At 45.7% G+C, this 22,193-nt stretch overlaps 1 long non-coding RNA gene across 1 annotated transcript; it reads left to right on the top strand.

The window, feature by feature from the left end:
• The first annotated feature begins 44 nt into the window (after positions 1–44).
• On the top strand, positions 45–14,845 carry LOC125129332 (uncharacterized). The gene is made up of 3 exons (XR_007135454.1): positions 45–750; positions 14,152–14,403; positions 14,815–14,845. It is a non-coding gene; the product is annotated as an uncharacterized LOC125129332 (long non-coding RNA).
• Positions 14,846–22,193: the final 7,348 nt, after the last annotated feature.

Raw genomic sequence — 22,193 nt, 5'->3', positions numbered from 1 at the left:
CCGCCGCCGCCGCCGCCACCGCCACCGCCACCGCCGGGGGGAGGGGCGGGGCCCGGACGCGGGCTGAGGAAGCCCGAGCGCCGCGGCCTCGGAGCCGTCGGAGACCGGGCATGCGCGGACGGCGGCGGGTGCGTGGGTCGCGCGCTAGGACGCCGAAGTCAACAAGGCCAGGGGCCGCCCCATCCGGCTCCGCCCCTCGGGGCGCCCCGCCCCCAGGCCCAAACAACGCGAGGTCTTGACGCGGCCCGGGGTCCTGAGGCCGCGAGAGACTCCGCGAGAGCAGGCTCGCCGCTCCCGCATCCGCGGGTGTGGATGATCGAATAGGCTTCGTGGTTTGTTGTGTTCGCGTTCGCCACGGAGCCGAGGCCTGTCCCCGGCCTTGAGCGGCTCTACCGGCGTGTGGGCGCCTGTCTGTCGGTCAGCGCGGGCCACTCATTCCTCGACCGGCGGCGGGCCCGGGAGCCGAGCCCTGGGTTGCGGCGCCGGGTGCACGTCCGAGCGTTGGGCCTGTGGTTTCTTGGGCTGCGGTTTGCAGACGAGCTCAAGTGAGGCGGCCTAGCTGGCGAGCTGCCTCCGGTGAACGCGTTGGCTAGAAAGCCCGGGGCGCTGTTTCCCACCAAGGCTGACTGTGTGCAGAAGTGGTTAAATCACATGCTCTTCACGAAGAACCTGCAAGCAGGGTCAGGGCTGACATCGCCAGGGAAGAGCTTGCAAACCAGAGCAAAACTGCTAAGGTTGTCTGCGGTCCAGGTCAGCGATTTTATTTGCACCAAATGGAATATGAATGCAAATCAGGTGGACGTTCAACTCTGAGCTGCAGAATTTCTCCATGGGCCGTCGCCCTTGGTCCTTGGGTTCCTTGGCCACCCCCCAGCGTGGTCTCAGGGCACCCTAACCGGTGGAGTCAAGTAACAGTCATAAGGGGTTCGCTTTCTGCCATCCCAGGCAGAGATTTGAGCACATGAAAACCTTACCATAAGCTAAATAAGAAAAAATGGCCAGGGTAGAAAAGTAGCTAAAATCATTAAACAACTGCTGCACTCTTTATCCTCTTTATTCCTCTTCGTTTCTTGTATTTTCTTTACTCTCTCCATCCTGCTATAGGAATTTTTCAGAGCTTGAGACATTTTTTCTCACAACTGCATGAAAGTTGACCACAGGTCATTTTTTAGTAAGACTGCTAGTAAGTACTAGGTTAATAAACAGGACCAAGTGCTGTGGGCGAGTAGTTCAACAGGAAAGCAGCCGCAACCCAGCATCTTCCTGGGGTTTTCCTCCTTCAGCCCTTTTCTCATTGTTCCTCCATTTAGCACCTTTCATGGATAATTTTAAATTATTCCATCATCTGGAATTATTTAGAGACTTATTTAGACTAATTTAGATGCCTACAAGATAGTTTATACCTAGAGTTCTTGGTGCATTGTTGCAGCAAGTCTGGTCCTGGCAACAGGAAAGTAATACTTGCTCTGATAACTTTATTATTCATACCAACTTGCTGCGATTTTAATATTAAGCAAAAAAATAGCCGGAGTGAATACTTTGTGACTACAGAATGCTTTGCAGAGAGGAACGTTGTAATTTCCACACATAAAGCATTCAACAGATGCTTGTCGAGCTAAATTTAGAATACAACTACTGTCACCATCCTAGGAGTTGACATTTTCCAAAGTCTTGGCGAGAGTTGTTGCATGTTTTCTTCAGCCTTATGATTGAAGATCTTCATTTATTGCCCAGATTAACCTTAAATCATCTAGTTATTTGCAGTCAACTCTGTGGTGTTATGGGCCTTGGTTATGTGAGAAGTGCCAATTCTGGTCTGAGGCCTGAAAGAATTTCCTCATATCTTTCATTTGACCTGCAGTGTCTGGGGAAAATCCACCAAATAAGGAACTGCTTTGTTCTGCTATTGTTTTTCCTTGTGCTGTTTTCAGTACAGTTACAAGTCTACCACCTCCTGCTCCCGGCAAAAGAAACAATAAAAATAAATAGTTCCTCTCTAAAGAAAGTTAGCTTTACTATACTTATTTCTCTATGTTTGAAAAACAAGAACAACACATCGGCATTTCCTTACGGATTTTAAGAAATAGAAATTTATGTTTTTTTGTTTTGTTTCGTTTTGGGGTTTTTTTTGGTCTTTTTGCCTTTTCTAGGGCCGCTCCTGCGGCATATGGAGGTTCCCAGGCTAGGGCTCCAATCGGAGCTGTAGTCGCCAGCCTACACCACAGCCACAGCAACATCAGATTGGAGCTGAGTCTGCAACCTACACCACAGCTCACCTACGCCAGAGCCACAGCAAAGCAGGATCCGAGCCACGTCTGCCACCTACACCACAGCTCTCGGCAGTGCCAGATCCTTAACCCACTGAGCAAGGCCAGGGATCAAACCTGCAGTCTCATGGTTCCTAGTCAGATTCGTTAACCACTGCACCACGATGGGAACTCCCCCAGGTTGGTTTTTTAAAATTCTTATTATAAAATAACTTTATACAGACTTTGTCGTAGTTTTTTTTTTTTTTTTAATACATTAAGAAGTTTCAGAAAATAGGGAGTTCCCATTGTGGCACAGCAGAAACGAATCCGACTAGGAACCATGAGGTTGTGAGTTTGATCCCTGGCCTCACTCAGGACTTGTTAAATTGGGGTGGGGCCCCTTGAATTTGCACTTCTAGTAAGTTCCCTTATTGTTTGATGGCTCTGGTCCCAGACCACGTTTTGAGAACCACAAATTTAAACAAAATCTGGTTCATTAGTTATAGCTAATGGCTGCAAACAAAGTTTGTCCTGAAGTTAAAAGTTGCCCCTTCTCTCTGTCAGCTCTGAGACAGCTTTATATTTCCTTGATTTGTAAATTATATAAATATCACTTCTCTGGAATGCAGGGTCTGAAGCTTTCTCCATTTGCAGGTATGATCCCTGGCCTTGCTCAGTGGGTTGAGGATCTGGCATTGCCATGAGCTGTGATGTAGGTCAAAGACACAGCTCAGATAACACGTTGCAGTGGCTGCAGTGTAGACCAGTGGCTATAGCTCCAATTGGACCCGTAGCCCGGCATCTTCCATATGCTGCAGGTGCAGCCCTAAAAATAAAAAAAAATAAAAAAAGAACTTATACCTCAACTGAATTTGGGGAACACACTGCCTCTCCTACTCCTCTCCACCCCCAACAGCCCTTCACACCATAGGTGAGTCTCATTAATGAACAGGGTAGGTGTGCTTTGTAATAAAAATTCTATCATGATTAAATACCTCCATATGCCGCGGGTGCAGCCCTAAAAGGACAAAAGACAAAAAAAAATTGAGGCACATGATGGTATAATATGCTGTACTTAAATGTTTTTATGTCACCAGTCTAAGGAGTTTATGAATGTGATAATGTATTGCTATATATCTTTTAATCAATAACCCTTTTGAAGTGATCAATAACTAACTGCTTCATCTTAAACAACTGATATCATTGCTTAATAATTTGATGGTTATCTTTGCTTACTTTTTCTCTTGCCCTGGAACCTGCCTTCCCTCCACACATCAGATTTCACCTCCCTGTTCAATAGATTAAAAGTATAAGAATTTCAGATCATTTCCCCAAGACAGATATTTACACTGTAGCTTAGTTTCAAATTTTGCAAAACATGCTGCTTTCTAAAACTCAAATATGATTATGTAGTTTTCTTTTTCATTAGAATAACAGTTTAGGGAAGAAATTGCCCTAATAAAAACTATACGTCATAGGTTTATATATTTTAAGTTGCTAATGTAATAATGACATAGTAAAAAGTGTAAAATTAAGTTGGTGTTGCATCACAGAAGTGCTCCATGACAGAAGTCAAACTTGAATCAAGACCCAAAATTTAGACCAAATTTTTCATTGCAAAGATGATGAGAATGGTCATTTAGGAAAGGGAATAGTGTAAAGAGTAACACTGAAATGGACCACTCATGATGTGTTTTCCAAGAGCAGAGATTAATCTCACTTATCTAGAATTTAGAGTGCAAAGGGTCTGGCAGATAAACCGGCTGTGCAGCAATGAGGAGCCACATTCGCCTTATTTATGTGCTACAGACTCTCCTGCCTTATATCAGAACCAAAAATTACACTGAACAGAACTACTGCTGTGAGCTCAAACCATCTGAGCATCTGCCTCAGTGAGCCATGGTGTAAGTGCAGTTTGTGTGTGTGCTTGAGCTGTGGCGTTTGAATTCTGAAATGATGATAAATTGTCTGGTCGATAAGCCTGTCTTTATTGATGAGATAACTGAATCACATAATGAGTCCGGGCACTGAAGTGATAACTAGTATTTATAGATTTATAGATTCTTCCTGCTCTAAATAGGTTGATAATTTAAAACAGTAATTAGGAGGAATTGACTAGATCCAATTGGTCTTCAAATAGAGTGTTTTTTTAAAAATCCCACTAAATTGAAAGTTTGCTAAAAATAATACTAAAATTAGGAGTTGTGTCAACAAATCCATTCTCAGGGCAGAACAGAATTTAAATGAAAAAAATCCCAACACAAAGCCTTGGCCTAAATAATTGTCAACACCATTCCTTTTTGCAAAAATGCTAGATACATCAGAATGTGATTTAATTCTTTGCTTTTTCAAGGAGCTATTTACAGAGTCTGGTCCATACCAAATACGCTGGAAGAGTCTTCAGTGTAGCCCAATTGAAGGTCATGGTTAAGTGATCCAGGCAGTGTAAAAGCACAGGTGTTTGGATCCTGTCGCTCCTTCACAGCCAGGACCAGCTGTAAATCAGCAGGTGACAGGAGCAATACCTCAGCTCTCCTCCTGTGTCAGGTGTCCTCATGCTGCCTGAGGCTGTGCAGGGGCCTCTCTGTGGTCACACACACACACACACACACACACACACACCCGCTCTGATGACCTTGAATTTCCTCCGCTTCTCCGCCATGTATCCCAGTGACCCAGAACCTGCACCTGCTGGAAAGAGCCAAGGATTCACACCACCGTGCCTCGCATGCAGAGTCAACTAGGTTTCCTTCCAGGAATATTTTTACTTAGACAATTCTTTATTTTGTTTGTTTGTTTATTTGTTTATCTTTCTAGGGCCACGCCCACAGCACATGGAGTTTCCTAGCCTAGGGGTCGATTGGAGCTGGAGCTGCCAGCTGACACCACAGCCACAGCAATGCAGGATATGAACCAGGTCTGTGACCCACACCACAGCCCAAGACAATGCCAGAACCTTAACCCACTGAGCGAGGCTAGGGATTGAACCCGTGTCCTTATGGATACCAGTCAGATTGGTTATCACTGAGCCACAAAGGGAACTCCAGACAACTCTTTTAAAAATCAAGAATTCTTTAAGGGAATTAACTAACAATGTTCTAATCATTGAGAATTTGGCCTCCACAGTAAACTCCCTCTGAATGTTACAGAAGGAGGGCTTTTGGTTGTCTTAGCTTCCTTTGGTGTCTAATTAAACGGCCAACAGCCAAAAGATGAAATTCCTCTCCAGTGCTAGTTTATATTTGTATTCTACCTCCTTCCCTTTCATCTTGATCTGTTTAAGCAGGTAGCCAAGTCACATGGTCCCTTGCCTTGTTGAAGAGGTGAGGTTGTTGGCAAGACAGAAAGCTGACTTTGCTTGCTGACTTTGTTGCTGTTGTTACAACATTTAAACCCCAAGGCTTCCCCAGGCAGATGCCCTGGGTCTGGTGAGCAGCAAAACAACAAAAACCTGTTTCCCCATAGGAACTCCCTGTCATAATGATTAATAATTAGTGCCTTTCACTGTCACATGTTCAGGTTTGGATGATAAACTGTAGGGCTCCCTGATATAAAACTCTGTTAACTCCTGTCCCTCTGTGTAGGCTAGATTATGCTGCCCTAAAAGACAAAATTGCTGTGGCTTTTCCCACTACACACGCTTATCAGGTGAATTCTGGGCAGCTGTCTGCCACGGATTGGCCCAGCGTTCCAGACCCCACCGTCCTAACGTGCTTTTCACCACTGTTATGGCAGGAAAAGAGAGCTCTTTTGTATCTTAAGCCAGCAAATAAATGATCCAGCTTATGGGTCAGAACTCAATCTACTGGCAAGGTGCGGGGGTATAGTTTTCCCATTTTCTGAGAAGAAAAGAACAGAATATGAGCGTGAGAAGTCTCACTGCTAGATATTCAAACGAGAAGCCGGGGGGCTATTTGTTGTTGTGTTTCAAAGCTGAAAAATGTACTCTCCAGTGGGCAGCTACATTCCTTGTCACGTCCTTGGTACCTAGCCAGGATTCCAGTGACAGTGACTCTCTGAAGACCTTAGTCCCAGTTCTTAGAGTCTAGATAAGAGGGCTTAGGAGTTCCCACTGTGTGGCAACAGGTTAAGAATCCAGCACTGCTGCACATGTGGTACAGGTTGCATCTGCAGCTTGGATTCAGTCCCTGGCCCTGGGGGAGTTCTCTTCATGGCTCAATGGAAATGAATCCAGCTAGCATCCATGAGGACACAAGTTCCATCCCTGGCCTCACTCAGTGGGTTAAAGATCTGGCGTTACCTTGAGCTGTGGTGTAGGTCACAGACATGGCTCCAATCCTGAGTTCTGTGGCTGTGGTATAGGCCAGCAGCTGCAGCTCCGATTGGACCACTAGCCTGGGAACTTCCCTATGCTGTGGGTTTGGCCATAAAAAAAAAGAAGATAATAAAGTTTAAAGTTTTGTTTATCACTAAACAAGTAAGAGAATCAACAGCAGACAAGAAAAAAATCGCAGATATGATTTAAGATACTTTTAGTCTGAGAACATTAACAATAAAAAAAAGTCGTAAAACAGAAATGCACACTTCATAAATGTGTATGTCTTTATGCATAGCCCCCTAACTTAACTGATAATCAGGAGGGAAAAAAAATTATTTCATGCAAATACATTAATACTTCATTAGCATTATCTGTTGAGAAAATTAGCAATTTCTTTTGACTGTAGAGAGAAATTTGATGTTTCAATAGAAAACCACAACACACCTTTTTGGGTTATCAGATTCTAGTCCTGTTCATTGTCTTTGAGCTATTTTTCACCTCTTTATAACCTACATAGTTTTGTCACCTACCTGTAAATTGGACTGGATGTTTCTGTTTTGCACATTTTGTCCATCTTTACCAAGTTTTCAGTTCTTCACATTGGGTCCTATTGTTTTTCTCCCCTCAGTGTGATCTTGGGAAAAGGCCTAGGGGTCTGATGGCCATGGTCAGGAGATCACAACCCCATACCTCAGTCCCTGGCATAGATATGCCACCGTTAATCGAACTAGTCATCATCTTCTGAGGGACACACTTTATTTCTAGTTTTTATAATGATTAGAGCACTACTCATCTATTTCATATTAAGCCAGTTGTGATTTCATTTAAGTTGTCAAACTTATGTGTGTAGTCTTCTTTATATCCCTTTATTATCATTTTGATGAACCCAGGATCTGTATTAAGGTCCCCTGTCTCATTCCTGATATTAGCAATTTGTGTCTTCCCTCTCTTTTTCTTTGTCAGTCTTGCTAGAGGTCCATCAGTTTTATTCATTTTTACAAAAAAAAAAAAAATCAATTTTTGTTTCATTCCTTTTCTCTATTTTTTGTCTTTGATTTAATTCGTTTATGCTTTTATCTTTATTAATACCTTCTTGGACTTCCTGTCCCATGGCTCAGCAGTCAACAAACCCCACTAGCATCCATGAGGATGCAGGTTCGATTCCTGGCCTCGCTCAGTGGATTAAGGACCCAGCATTGCCGTCATGAGCCGTGGTGTAGGTTGTAGGTGCAGCTCGGATCCCTCATTGCTGTGGCTGTGGTGTAGGCCTGCAGGTACAGCTTTGATTGGACCCCTAGCGCGGGAACCTCCATATGCCACGGGTGTGGCCCTAAAAAGACAAAAGTCAAAAAACAAAAAACACTTCTGCTTCTTTCAGATTTATTTTGCTCTTTTTCTCATACTTAGAGGTGATGACTTAGACTATTTATTTGGAACTTTCTTCTTTTCTAATATAAGCATTTTAGGGCCATGAATTTTCATCTAGTGCTTCTTTAGCTGTGTCCTACAAATTTTGACAAATTTCGTTTTTATTTTAATTCAGTTTAATGTATTTTTTATTGCTCTTGAGATTTCCTTCTTAGTTTATGCACTTTTTTAAAGATATTTTTAGTTTCAAAGTTTGGAGGTTTTTCCTCTTTCTTGTTATTGATTTCCAGTTTGATTCCTTTATACTCAAAGAACCTATTCTGTATAATTTCTTTTAAATTTGTATAATCCATTCTGGGGTAAAATTTCTATCCACTGATGGACTTGTGAAGCTAGAAAACATTATCTGCACCCAAAATATAATGGCAGGACAGATATGCGATACCCATTATTGATATTCCCATTGCAAAAGGGAGAAAATGGAAGAGGGAATGGAGTTACTAGTCACAAGCAGCTTAGAAATCCAAGTGGGCAAACTCCATGTGGTCTGAGGGCCTGGGACTCTAACCACCTGGGCTCACAGATTCACCCTCTGAATTCCTGAATCTGCCCTCTGGGTTCCTGGCTCCACCGTTAAAAGTCATCTTTCATTTTTTCCTGAAAGGTAGCAGGTTTATAGTTGAGTAGCTTTATCAGCCTGCTTCCTGCCTGTAGAATTTGAGGGGCGGTCTGACAGCTTGGCATCCTCCTTTGGTTCCGTCGTGTCCAGTTCAGTTCAGTGTTTCTCCGAGAAACTTGTGGGTCTCCCATGCGTGTCTTAGGGATTCACTCACTAGGCAAAAGACTTCTCTACAAAGCTTTTCTGCCCACTCCCGCATCTATTCCTTGTTTATGCTTAGAAGGCTGAGGAAGTCCACAAACATGTACCTGTCTTGTCAAAGAGCCCTCCGTGGGAGTTCCCATCATGGGCCAGCGGTTAACAAATCTGACCAGGACCCATGAGGTTGCGGGTTCAATCCCTGGCCTCACTCAGTGGGTTAAGTATCCGGCATTGCCATGAGCTGTAGTGTAGGTCGCAGATGCGGCTCGGATCTGGTGTTGCTGTGGCTGTGGCAAAGGCCAGTGGCTATAGCTCCGATTAGACCCCTAGCCTGGGAACCTCCATATGCCTCAGGAGTGGCCCTAGAAAAGGCAAAAAAAAAGCCCTCCGTGTGCTTGAAGACCCTGATGCATGATGAGTAGTGTCCAGCCACTCTCCTGGCTTGCTCTCAGGGAAAGTTCTGACAGGGATCTCCTAATTTTAGCATCATTTGCAACCTGAGTAGGATGAGAGTTTCCCAAATCATCAAGCCCTGATTCCTTTCTGCTTAGCAGTTCTTCCTTCAGTGTAACTCTTCCCTCACATTTTACTTAGGAGTTCCAAGAAGAAAGCAGACATCCCCTTCGTTCAACATTCCTTAAAAATCTCCTCAGCTTCCTAGTGACAAGGACTCTCTGGGACCAAACTCAGGCTCCACTGAGCCGTTGTTCTCACTAGGTTTTGCTCTTGGGATCCAGCCTTGGCTTATTGAATTCAATTTTAGTAAGAATCCTGCTGACTCCCTTTAGTGAAAATCCCCACCCTGATCAGATTCCTCATCCTCAGCCTTGGGCACCTGCCTTCAGCAAAATTCCTGTCAGGCCACTTTAGCCAGAATCCCCCTACCCCTGATGTCTCCTCTTAGTAAGTTTCCATTCACTGACCCTAGCTGCTCCTGGGCCATACTTGTGCTTGTGCCTGGAGTTGAGCTGCAATTGCCAACTACAAACCCTCGTGGTGCTCCCTTGATGCAGTCAGCCTTACCATCTTCAGAAAGGGCCATGAAGACTTGACTTTAACAATGTCCATGTTCAGGAGTTCCTATCATGGCGCAGTGGAAATGATCAGACTAGGAACCATGAGGTTGCAGGTTCGATCCCTGGCCTCACTCAGTGGGTTAAGGATCTTGTGTTGCCGTGAGCTGTGGTGTAGGTCACAGACACGGCTCGGATCTGGTGTGGCTGTGGCTGTGGTGTAGGCCAGTGGCAACAGCTCCAATTCAACCCCTACCCTGGGAACCTCCATATGCCACGGATGTGGCTCGAAAAAGACAAAAAAAAAAAACCAACAACAACAATGTCCACGTTCATCACTTACAAGTTCTACTTTCCACACAAAAATAGGAAACTGCCAGAAGGTAACAAGTATCCCTTCCTCCAATTTCCAGTAACGTTTTCCTCATTTCTTTCAGGGCCCTCATAGCAGAGCCTTTGATCTCTTTTTTCTTTCTTTCTTTCTTCCTTTCAAGTACAGTTAATTTACAATGTGCTAATTTCTGTTGTACAGCAAAATGACTTAGTTATACACATCGTACATTCTTTTTAATATTCCTTTCTATCATGCTCTATCCAAGGAAATTGGACATTCCCTCCTGCGCTGCACAGCAGGACCTCACTGCTTATCCATTCTAAATGTAATCAGTTTGCATCTACCAACCCCAAACTCCCAGTTAATCCCACTCCTTCCCCCTTTCCCCTTGGCAACCACATTTCTGTTCTCTATGTCTGTGATTCTGTTTCTCTTTTGTAGACAGGTTCATTTTGCCATATTTTAGATTCTGCATATAAGTGATATTATGCGATATTTGTCTTTTCTCTTTCTGACTTACTTAACTTGGTATGATAATATGTCTGGTTGCATCCATATGGCTGCAAATGGAATTATTTCATTTTTATGGCTGAGTAATATTCCATAGTATATAAGTAACATACTTCTTTATCCACTCATCTGTTGATGGACATTTAGTCGAGTCTTGACTACTGTGAATAATGCTGCCATGAACATAGGGGTGCATGAATCCTTTTAAATTATTATTTTGTCTGAGATTATGCCCATGAGTGGGATTGCTGCACCATGTGGTATTTCTTTTTTGAGGCATTTAAGGCACCTCCATACTTTTCTCCACAGTGGGTGCACTAACTTTCATTCCCACCACCAGTGTAGAAGGGTTCCATTTTTTCCACACCCTCTCCAGCATTTGTTATCTGTAGACTTTTCAATGATGGCCAATCTGACCAGTATGAGGGAGTATCAATGTCTTCGTTTTTATGAACAGTCTGTTCCTGGTGATTTACATATTCTCCAAGACAATATTGTTTCTCTGCTGTGCTTCTCGCTGCCCTGAGTCCAGGCCAGCAGAGTTACTAACAACCACATTCAACTAACTGTCTGTTCAAACAACCTAAGGTTTTCCTCCTCTCCTCCTCAGAACTCTTCCAGCCTCTATGATTTAGCCAAATGGAAAGCCACTTCCACACTTTCAGATATTTTTTTATAGCTGCTCCCCACTCTTGGTACCAAAATCTATAATTAGCTTCCTATTGATGCTATTAAAATGTTAGTACCATCTTAATAGCTTGAAACAACACATTCGTTATCTTACATTTCTGCATGTCAGAAGACTGAAAACGAGGTTTATTGAGCTAAAATCAATGCATCATTAGGACGTTGTTTCCGGGGGCTTTCTGGGAGAATCCCTTGCCCCCTGGCCTTTTCTAGATTCATGAGGCCTAGCTGACTTTGGTGGTGGAGCAATCATTGTCTAAAAGTGTTGTATAATGCCATGCTGTCCCTTTCCTGTCTTTGACAAGAAATAGCAGGCTGAGGTTGGCACTTTGTCGGCACCCAGTCTGGGTAGTGACAACAAGAAACCCGGGGAACTCACCACTGGGACCTTCCTTAGGTCCCAAGGTCCCTAATCTGCCCGGCTTCTCTCCAACTTTCAGATTCTTATGTCTATTTTATATGTAAGTTCATGGATTTTTAGTTGTACTTAGCAGGAGAAGTGGGGGAAAGAATCTTCTCTAATCTTTTGCAACCAGAGTGCCTTCTGAGGCTGCCTCTTCGAAGGCCGCCCACATCTATCTGCAGTGTCAATTCTTGGGAGCCCTCTCCTCTTGGTCTCGCTTCATGTCAACCTGCTGAGTCAGCCTCCTGTAATTTTATGTCCATATTTTTTTTTCTTTTTCAGCCACACCCTTGGCATACAGAAGTTCCTGGGCCAGGGATCAAACCAGCAATGCCACAGGGATAAGCTGGATCATCTTTTATCCACTGTGCCACAGTGGGAACTCCATTATGTCATTAATTTCACCTTGACAAAAATATAATAATAATAAAATGAGTTACAAAAATTCCCTGCTCTTCTATTTTTTGCAAGAGGTTGAGAATTCATGTTAATTCTTCTTTAAACATTTGGTAGAATTCAGCAGTGAAGACATTTAGTCTTGTGCTTTTCTGTGTTGGGAGATATTTTATTACAGATTCAATCTCTTTCCTAGTTATAGGTCTCTTCAGATTTTTCTTCTTGAATCGGTTTTGGTAACTTGTGTACTACTAGGAATGGTCCATTTCATCTAGATTATCTATTTCTTGGTATATAATTGTTCATAATCTCTTAGAATCTTTTTTCTATTTCTATTTTTTATTTCAGATTTCAGCTATTTGCATCTTTCTCTTTTTTTTACCCATGGTCAGTGTGGCTAAACATTTGTCAATAATGTTGATCTTTTCAAAGAACTAATATTTGGAAGTTCTCGCTGTGGGGCAATAGAATCAGTGATGTCTCTGCAGTGCCAGGACACAGGTTTGATTCCCCAGCCCCGGCATAGTGGGTTAAAGCATCTGACTGCGGCATATGTTGACAAAGTGGCTCAGATTTGATCCTTGGTCCAGGAACTCCATGTGCCATGGGGCAGCCAAAAAAGAAAAACAAGAAAAACAGGAGTTCCCGTTGTGGCTCAGTGGTTAACGAATCTGACTAGGAACCATGAGGTTGCAGGTTTGATCCCTGGCCTTGCTCAGTGGGTTAAGGATTGGGCATTACCATGAGCTGTGGTGTAGGCCGTCAGCTACATCTCCAGTCGAACCCCTAGCCTAGGAACCTCCTTATGCTGCGCGTGTGGCCCTAAAAAGACAGAAAGATCAAAAAAATAAAATAAAATTACATGTAAAGTGCTGTTCATTTATTATCACATGTATGCATTACCGTCGTCTTCCAAAAACCGACATGGAAATGGTGCCCTGACTTCGCTGCCACTGCTTGCAGACGATGACTCCTTTGAATTCATTCATCGCTTCTCTCTTTAGAACCATCTGTGCGCCCCCGTTTGCTGTTCCTGGCTCCACGCTGTATGCCATGCCACCCCCTCCCACTGTCTCTTCACCTCTCCCTTTCCCAGCCTCCAGTCTCTGTGACCCCTCAAGGTCATTATCATTTTTATTATTTGTAATAAAATTAAAATGAAATTAGAAGGCTTCTTCAACCTGGGACTTTATAAATATAGACCCTAAAAAGGATTTAATGAGGAGGATGCCTGGAGAATAAGGATTGTGTAGTTTCTAGTTCAAGCACACGTAATTTTATGCAACAAATTTTGCATAACATTACATTAATGTGCTTAAAGTGGCTCTCCTAAATTAGCTTTGAATATTTTTTCATTTAGAACTGGTGGAGGCTTTAGCCAGCTAGATGGATCTGTTGCAGGATTTCCTTCTCTGGTTCTGTGGGTCCGATGGACCTGCTTCCTGGTTTTTATTTTGCATGAAATGCCCTCCACTCCCATGAGGCCCAGCCTCCAAGGGTAACTCAGGCAGTTCTGCCAGTCTGCCGCTCCAGCTGAAATTTGGAGGAATTTCAATTGCTATTAATAAGTTCCACTGGACCTCTAAGAATGTCTTGCTTCCACAGGAAGGTGGGCAAACCACTTGCTTTGGGTTTTAAGGAACTTACAAAACTTTCTTTACTAGTTAAGTGTACCCACTCTCCCCAGTCTTCAGAACCACAGCTCTTGTGGACAAATAGCATAGCACATGCTGTGCAGTCTACATTTTACTGTCCCCTCTGCTGTCTCTTGCTTCTCATCTGAAATGTCAGTTTCTCAGGGCAGTGTTCCCCCTGCTCCCTGCCCCTGTCACTCCCTACTCCTCCTCACCCTTGCTATATTTCCTTCAGGGCTCTCATCCCCATGGGAATGGTGCGGTTGATGTGTTTATGAGTCTGGCGGGAAGGTGAGCGCCCCGCAGGCAGGCCCTTTTCCTCCCGGCTCTGTTCTGCCATGTCCCAGGCGTGTGCGCGCAGGCGCACACAGCAGGGCCTGGTGCAGGGAAGGCTGCTGGCTGTTCAGTGCAGTGGGCTCTCCACCACCTGACTCAGGACAAGTTATGTTTTCCTGCAGCCTCCACACCAGAGCTTGGCGGGTGCCCTCCTGTTGATCCAGGTGCTCTGGGCCTGGGGACACGGGCCCTTCTGTCGCAGCACAGCCAGCGTGTGTGCACAGCGCACACAGTGAGCATTATTTCCCTGCCCGGGAGGATCCTGCTGCTGCCCGGCGGGGATGCCCAGGAGAAAGTGCGGCTCTGCTGAAAGGCTCTGTCCCTGAGTAAGAAGAACACATGGAGCTGAGCTTCCCCACCCACACAGCTCCCAGGTAAGGATTGGGTGAAGAGAAGCAAACATGCTCTATTCTAGGAGTTCCCCCTGTGGCTCAGTGGGTTAAGAACCTGACTGATATCGATGAGGATGCAGGTTCCATCCCTGGCCTCGCACAGTGGGTTAAAGGATCCATCGCAGCAGAAAGCTGTGGTGTAGGTAGGATGAAGCACGGACCTGGCGTTGCTGTGGCTGTGGTGTAGGCCAGGAGCTGCAGCTCCCATTCAACCCCTAGCCTGGGAATCTCCACACGCTGCGGGTGCAGCCATAGAAGGAAAAGAGAACAAAAAAACAAAACACATTATTTTGGAAGTTGGTGCATTATCAGGACTCTTTACGGTAGCTTCTCCTTTTACCCTACAAAGTTGGTGCTTAATAAATATTTTGTTTGTTTCTTTGGCCACCCCAGGGCATATGGAGTTCCTGGGCCAGGGATCAGATTCAAGCTGCTGCGCAATGCAGGATCCCCAAACCACTGCACTGGGCTGGGGATGGAACCAGCGACCCAGCACTCCCAAGACACCGCCGATCCAATTTCACCACAGCAGAAGCGCCAATAAATATTTGTTGAATGAACGACTGAACAACTATTTTTTCATTTATAGCCACAGAAACAACAAAGTTATGCAGGCTGCTCAAGGTCACCCCAGATTTTACTCCAAAGCCCCATGTCATGTATGCTCTATCCCAGAAGGGAGAGACTTCGTTGTTTTGTTTTACTATTTAACTATTTACCACTTTTACGAAATCTCCTCCCAAGGAGCATGGCATATAGCAATCTCCTCTACCAAGACACGTGAGACACGTGTACTCAGTCAGAAGGTGTTTGAGTGACCAGGTCCACTTTGTCCATCTCAAATCCATCTTCCCCTTTAGCCCAGGATCACATTTTTGAGAAACAGAAGTCTAGTCCCTTATTAAATTTCCTTTTTTTTTTTTTCTTTTTAGGGCTGCACCTGTGGCACATGGAGGTTCCCAGGCTAGGGGTCTAATCGGAGCTACAGCTGCCAGCCTACACCACAGCCACAGCAACGCCAGATCTGAGCCTCATCTGCGAACTACACCACAGTTCACCGCAATGCTGGATCCCCAACCCCACTGATCAAGGCCAGGAATCAAACTTGCGTTGTTCTCATGGATACTAGATGGGTTCGTAACCCACTGAGCCACAATGGGAACTCCTTGTTTTTGTTTTTGAGTTGATAAATGCTGAAGTGTTTGTGGGTAAATATATAGGAGGCTCAACTTCTAACTTTGTCCTCATGTATTTAAAAAATGGCTCATATTAGGAGTTCCCGTGGCTCAGTGGTTAACAAATCTGACTAGGAGCCATGGCCTCACTCAGTGGGTTAAGCTTCCGGCATTGCTGTGACCTGTGGTGTATGTCCCAGACCCAGCTCAGATCCCAACTTGCTGTGGCTGTTGTAGGCTGGCAGCTACAACTCCAATTCGACCTCTAGCCTGGGAACCTCCACATGCCACAGGAGCAGCCCTAGAAAAGGCCAAAAAAAAAAAAAGGCTCATATTATTAGTCTCTTAAAAAAAATAGTGCCATAAATACACTTCACGTCTCACAGAATCATGATTTTCCCAAAGATGAAAATGACAGGAAACAAGACTGTTGAATTGCAGGAAGCTGTTGTCTCTACTAATGACAATGGTCTTTTAAATTGCGACATTCCTTTTAAGTAGTGCCTCTGCAGATAAGCCAGGGAGGCAGCAGGAGGTTGTACACAAGGACTTTGGGTTCTGTTGACAGTATCGTGAAATGCGCTGGCCTTTTCAAAACGCTCACAGCTACCATGCTGTAGCCCAGCACCCTTGCTCTCTCTTAGTTGAAAATAAGAAGGAATATACTCATGAAAAAAAAATCAACATTTCCTGAAATTTTTTTTTCCCTAAAGAAAAGAAATGCTTTTAGTTAAAAGGAAAAAAAAAAATCATCTGTTTTCCAAAGAGACATAACCAAGCCTTTAAATTTTCTTCTGTACTTGCGAGGTGAAACCACTCCCCCTGGTTAGAATGATTAATTCATGAAAATAACAGATGGTGAGGCTTGTAGATGAAGGAGAGGGCTCAGAGGGAACTACAGTGTCACACTGCGTGGGAAAGAAAAGAGAACTTATTACCACCCTTATTTAAAATAATCTGAGGGGGAGTTCCCGTCGTGGCGCAGTGGTTAACAAATCTGACCAGGAATCGTAAGGTTGTGGGTTCGATCCCTGGCCTTGCTCAGTGGGTTAAGGATCCGGCGTTGCCATGAGCTGTGGCGTAGGTCGAAGACGCGGCTCGGATCCCATGTTGCTGTGGCTGTGGCATAGGCCGGCAGCAGCAGCTCCAAATAGACCCCTAGCCTGGGAACCTTCATATGCTGTGGGTGCGGCCCTAGAAAAGGCAGAAAGACAAAAAAATAAATTAATTAATAAAATAATCTGAGGGGAGACAGAAAAACCTCAGCAAGTGTACAGAGGAAGTGATGGGTCAGGCCAGGTTCAGCGAAACAGCCTGAGAACTGAGACAGGTGGCTGGTTTTGTGAGGGACAGTGCTCCTGGCCTGACTGTAGGAGGCAAATTCTGAAGAAGATTCTCAAGCATCCCCCTCGACCTCCTTGTGGGTGAGGGCGCTGTTTTCCTTGCCTAAGCTCTTCCCACCAGCTGCCACGTGGCCTCTGTGACAGCCCCTCCACAAACGCCTCCATGTGGTAACCATGTTGCTTGGAAAAAAAAAAGATTCTTCCCTTCTTCATCATTTTAACTTACAAGTCTTTGGAGCCGAAAGGTCCAGGTAGAACTGGGCAAACTTTGGCCATTTTGTGGCCTGTGAAAACAAATAGCCCTGAAACATTTATGGGAATTTCAGGGCCTGTGCTGCTCTACACCTGTTTCTAGGAGCACTGTCTCTGGGTGACTCCACAGTGTCACAGGGGTGAGACCCACAAGTAATCATGAAAACCCATTCGGACAAACCCGAGGTGCAGAGGGGCTGGAGGTCTGTGGTCCTGGGTAAGGACACTGCAATAGAGGTCCCACCCTGCCCGCCTGGCTCCCAGCCCTCCTTCCAGCTCCTTCCCGGCCCCCACGGCAGCCAGGGCCGTATTTAACGGCTGGCATTGGGGGCCACTTGGGCATAATTTGGGTGTCACCGTCCATCTCAAGGTATTCATGGAAGCATTTCCTCCAAAGGGAGTTTCCCTGTGCTGCCTACTTCTCAATGAGCCTCAGTCTTCTCTCTGTCCAGCTCTGTGGCCCAAGGAGCCTGGGGACCTCGTGGCACAGGTGCCCACCTTAGGCTAGGGTCAGATTCGTCAGTTGAGGCTCAGAGGTGAGGGGCGGGCTTTGAGTCCACACAGGCCTCTCCCCAGCGGCCCGGTCACCCTCCGGGTTCAGGCTTAGGACCTGCTAAGTGTCCCCGGGGCGGGGGGGGGGGGGGCAGTCACCATTTTGGTGTCTTTAAGCCGCGGTGCCCCCTCGCGAACGGTCCGCTGACATCCCTCCAGGTCCCCAGCCTGAGCGGGAGCCTGCCCTCTGGGGAAGCAGGAGCCGCTGCTCTGGGCGCTGGAATGTCCCCACTTGAGGACACAGGAGCATAAACAGGTCCCATTAGGCGCCACCAAACGCCTCTCTGTGAACCAAGCGGCGTTGTGATTTCCTTCGCCTCCGCAGCACAGGCTCCTTTCTGCGCGCACCTGCCTCCCACCTCCGCCCCCTCACGCCTCATGGGTCCTGGGATCCTTCTTCGCAAGGGCTTGGGCTCCTGCTCCCACGTGGTCACTCTCTTCTGAGACGTCTGTCCCCACAGGAGTGACATCCTTATTCCCCCGACAGACGTGTGCTGATCATCTTCTATGATCCAGAGGACACAGCAGGGACAAAACCAAGTCCCTGTTCCCTGGAGCTTTTACCCTGGAAGGGGACTCGCAGTAGGTCAGAACCTGTGATGCCTCAGGCAGGACAGGCAAGAGCCCTAGTGAAGGGAGCAGGCTGGGGCTACCTGTGCTGGAGGGGGCGGCCTGAGTGAGCAGGGATTTGAGCAGAGACCTGAGCAGGGTGGGGTTAGCATCTGGGGGCACCTTCTGAGCCAAGGAAACAGCTGCACAGATGTCCTGAGGGAGAAATGGCTTAGCCCATGGTAGGAGGAGCCCTGGGCTGGGGCGGGGCGGGGGGGGGGGGGGGGCCAGAGGCGCCCAGGACAGATGGTGGGGTCCTCAGCAGCGAGGTGAGCCCAGGATCACAGAAATCCCAGCGAGCTGAGTTGGGGTGGGGGGTGTGGAACAGCTGATTTGACTGGGCATTCTGCTTCCCCTACCTGGAGCCAAATGAATGGCAGATTAAAATCCAGTCACTCTCAGTTAACTCTGTGGTTTCTCTCACCCCTTTAGCCCATGTGTAATAAGAATAACTGTGGCAAAGGTCAGTCCCAGTCCTCTAATTTATCCCTGCCTCCATTCCCCCACATTTCCCCTTTGGTGACCATAAATAGATGGGTAAGAGTTCCCATCCTGGCGAAGTGGTTAACGCATCCAACTAGGAACCATGAAGTTGTGGGTTCGATCCTTGGCCTTGCTCAGTGGGTTGAGGATCTGGCGATGCCGTGAGCTGTGGTGTAGGTCGCAGACACAGCTCCCATCCTGTGTTGCTGCGGCTGTGGCGTAGGCCAGCAGCTGCAGCTCCGATTGGACCCCTAGCCTGGGAACCTCTATATGCCATACGTGTGCAGCCCTAGAAATGACAAAAATAAATAAATACCTAAATAGATAAATAGATGGTAGATAGATAGATAGATAGGTAGGTAACAAGGACCTACTGTATAGCTCAGGGAAATCCACTGGATACTGTGTGATAACCCCCATGGGAAAGAATCTGAAAAGGTATGGGTAGATGTGTATGTATAATTGACTCATTTTGCTGCACACCTGAAACTAACACAACTCTCTAAGCCAACTATACTCCAATAAAATTTATAAAAGAAAAAAAAAAAAGAATAACTGGCTTTTCTTAACTATGTAGCACCAGGCAGCACAGCTGATACCCAAGGTAACAAGGCTGGGAGGTGGCTGGGCCCTGTCCCCAGTGAGTCTTTGCCTCTGTCTGTCTGCTGTGCCTGAGGTTCCTTTCAAATCTCACTTCTAGGCGAACTTTGACCATGCAGGCTCCCTGCACACATACAGAGGCAGGAGGCAGCGAGGCTGTTCACCTGTCCTTGGTGTTCGCACTTCGCCTAATTAGTTCTACCTTCTTAAATGAATTTTTATCAGGCTTTTTTTTGGGGGGGGGTCTTTTTAGCTCTGCACCCTCAACATCAGGCTAGGGATAGAGTCAGAGCTACAGCTTCAGGCCTACACCACAGCCACAGCAACACCAAACCTGAGCTGCATCTGCAACCTACACCAGACTCAAGGCAACGCCGGATCCTTAACCCGCTGAGCGAGGCCAGGGATTCAACCTGTGTCCTCATGGATGCCAGTCAGATTCGTTTCCACTGAGCCACAAAGGGAACTCCAATTTTTATCAATTTTTAAAGATGGTGAAAAGAATGATTTACATTTAGAAAAATGGATGCTGGTAATTCACGAATTAACAGAATGATCTCCTTGCTGAAAGACATTATTTATGAAGTGTCTCATATTTTCATTCACCAATCAGAGTATGCAGTTACCTGTAAAGTGTACTGATGTCATCACGTTTTTTTCCTTTTTGCAAATTTTTGTACCAGGTCACTCTTTGGGGGAATGAGGAAATAGATAAGAACAGAAAAAGCTTGAGCTCCAGTTTTGCATTGAATGTTTACTTTAGTTTCTGGCTTATGCAAATATTTAACCAGAAGGAAACTGTATCCTAGAAGTACTGTATTTATCACTGTAGTTTTTTGTCTTGTGCCTGTGGGGGTGGGGCAGTTACCCGCACCTGTGGCATGTGAAAGTCCCAGGGCCAGGGACTGATCCTAAGCCACAGAAGTGGACAATGCTGGATCCTTAACCATTAGGCCACCAGGGAACTCATCATTCTAGTTTATTTTATTTGCAAAGGTATTAATTCCTTTTATTAGATATACTTTACAGGGAGTTCTGTTGTGGCTCAGCAGCAACAAACTCGACTAACATCCATGAGGATGTGGGTCCAACCCCTGGCCTTGCTCAGTGGGTTAAGGATCCAGCATTGCCGTGAGCTGTGGTGTAGGTCTCAGACCTGGCTCGGATCCCCCACATTACCGTGGCTGTGGTATAGGCTGTCAGTTGCAGCTCTAATTTGACCCCTAGTCTGGGGACTTCCATATGCTGAGGGGGGCCCTAAAAAGACAAAAAAAAAAAAAAGAAAAAAAAAGATATACTTTTCAATTGAGTATTGCAAAAGGAAAACATAAAAATATGTATATTTTAAATGTCAAGGAGTTCCCGTAGTAGCGCGGCAGAAATGAATCCAACTAGGAACTATGAGGTTGCGGGTCCGATCCCTGGCCTCGATCATTGGGTTAAGGACCCGGTGTTGCCGTGAGCTGTGGTGTAGATCGCAGACTTGGCTCGGATCCCGTGTTGCTGTGGCTCTGGTGTAGGCCGGTGGCTATAGCTCCAATCAGACCCCTAGCCTGGAAACATCCATATGCCTCGGGTATGGTCCTAAAAAGCAAAAAAAAAAAAAAAAAATCAAAACTCTACTATTCTTTTTTTTTTTTTTTTTTATGGCCATACACTTGGTATATGGAAGTTCCCAGGCCAAGGACTGAATCTGAGCTGGAGTGGTGACCTGTAGCACAGCTGTGGCAACACCAGACCCTTAACCTCCCAAGGAAGGCCTGAGATTGAACCCGAATCCTCATGGATGCTAGTCAGATTCTTTCTTTTTTTTTCCTGTTCTTTTTTGGCCGACCTGCAGCATATGTAGCTCCTGGGCCAGGGGTCACATCCAAGCCACGGTCTCAACCTAAGCTGAAGCTGCAGCAACACCAGATCCTTAACCCGCTGTGTGGGGCCAGGATCGAAACCAAGTCCCAGCACTTCCAAGACACCACCAATCCCATTGCGCTACAGCCAGAGCTCTGCTAGTCAGGTTCTTAAGCTGCTGAGCCACAATGGGAAATCCTTCATATGACTTTTTAATTGTGGTACAATATACATGGCATAAAATTAACCATTTTAACCACGTTTAAGTGCATAGCTCCAAAGCACCAACATTCACATTGTGTGTAACCGTCCCTTCCATCCATCTCCCAAACTGTTTCATCTTCTTAAATTGAACCTCTGGACCCACGAAACACTGACTCCCCATCCTCCCTCATCCAGCCTCTGGTCCCCACATTCTACTTTCTGTCTCTAAAAATCTGACTATTCTATGTACGTCATATAAGTGGAGTCACATGATATTTGTCCTTTTGTGACTAACCTGTTTCACTTAGAATAATATCCTCGGAGTTCCCGTTGTGGCGCAGTGGTTAACAAATCTGACTAGGAACCATGAGGTTGCAGGTTCAATCCCTGGCCTTGCTCAGTGGGTTAAGGATCCGGCGTTGCTGTGAGCTGTGGTATAGGTTGCAGACGTGGCTCAGATCCCGCGTTGCTGTGGCTCTGGTGTAGACTGGTGGCTACAGTTCCGATTAGACCCCTAGCCTGGGAACCTCCATATGCCGCGGGAACGGCCCAAGAAATGGCAAAAAGACAAAAAAAAAATAATAATAATATTCTCAAGGTTTACCCATTCGGTAGCATGTGTCAGAATCTCCTTTCTGTTTATTTTTAGTTTTATTTATTTATTTATTTATTTATTTATTTATTTATTTATTTATGTGCTTTTTAG

This window comes from Phacochoerus africanus, chromosome 6 (genome assembly GCF_016906955.1).
Source record: "Phacochoerus africanus isolate WHEZ1 chromosome 6, ROS_Pafr_v1, whole genome shotgun sequence".
Classification (NCBI taxonomy): Eukaryota; Metazoa; Chordata; class Mammalia; order Artiodactyla; family Suidae; genus Phacochoerus; species Phacochoerus africanus.
Note: the sequence above shows the minus strand (reverse complement) of the source record. Positions and strands in the feature narration are given on the sequence as shown.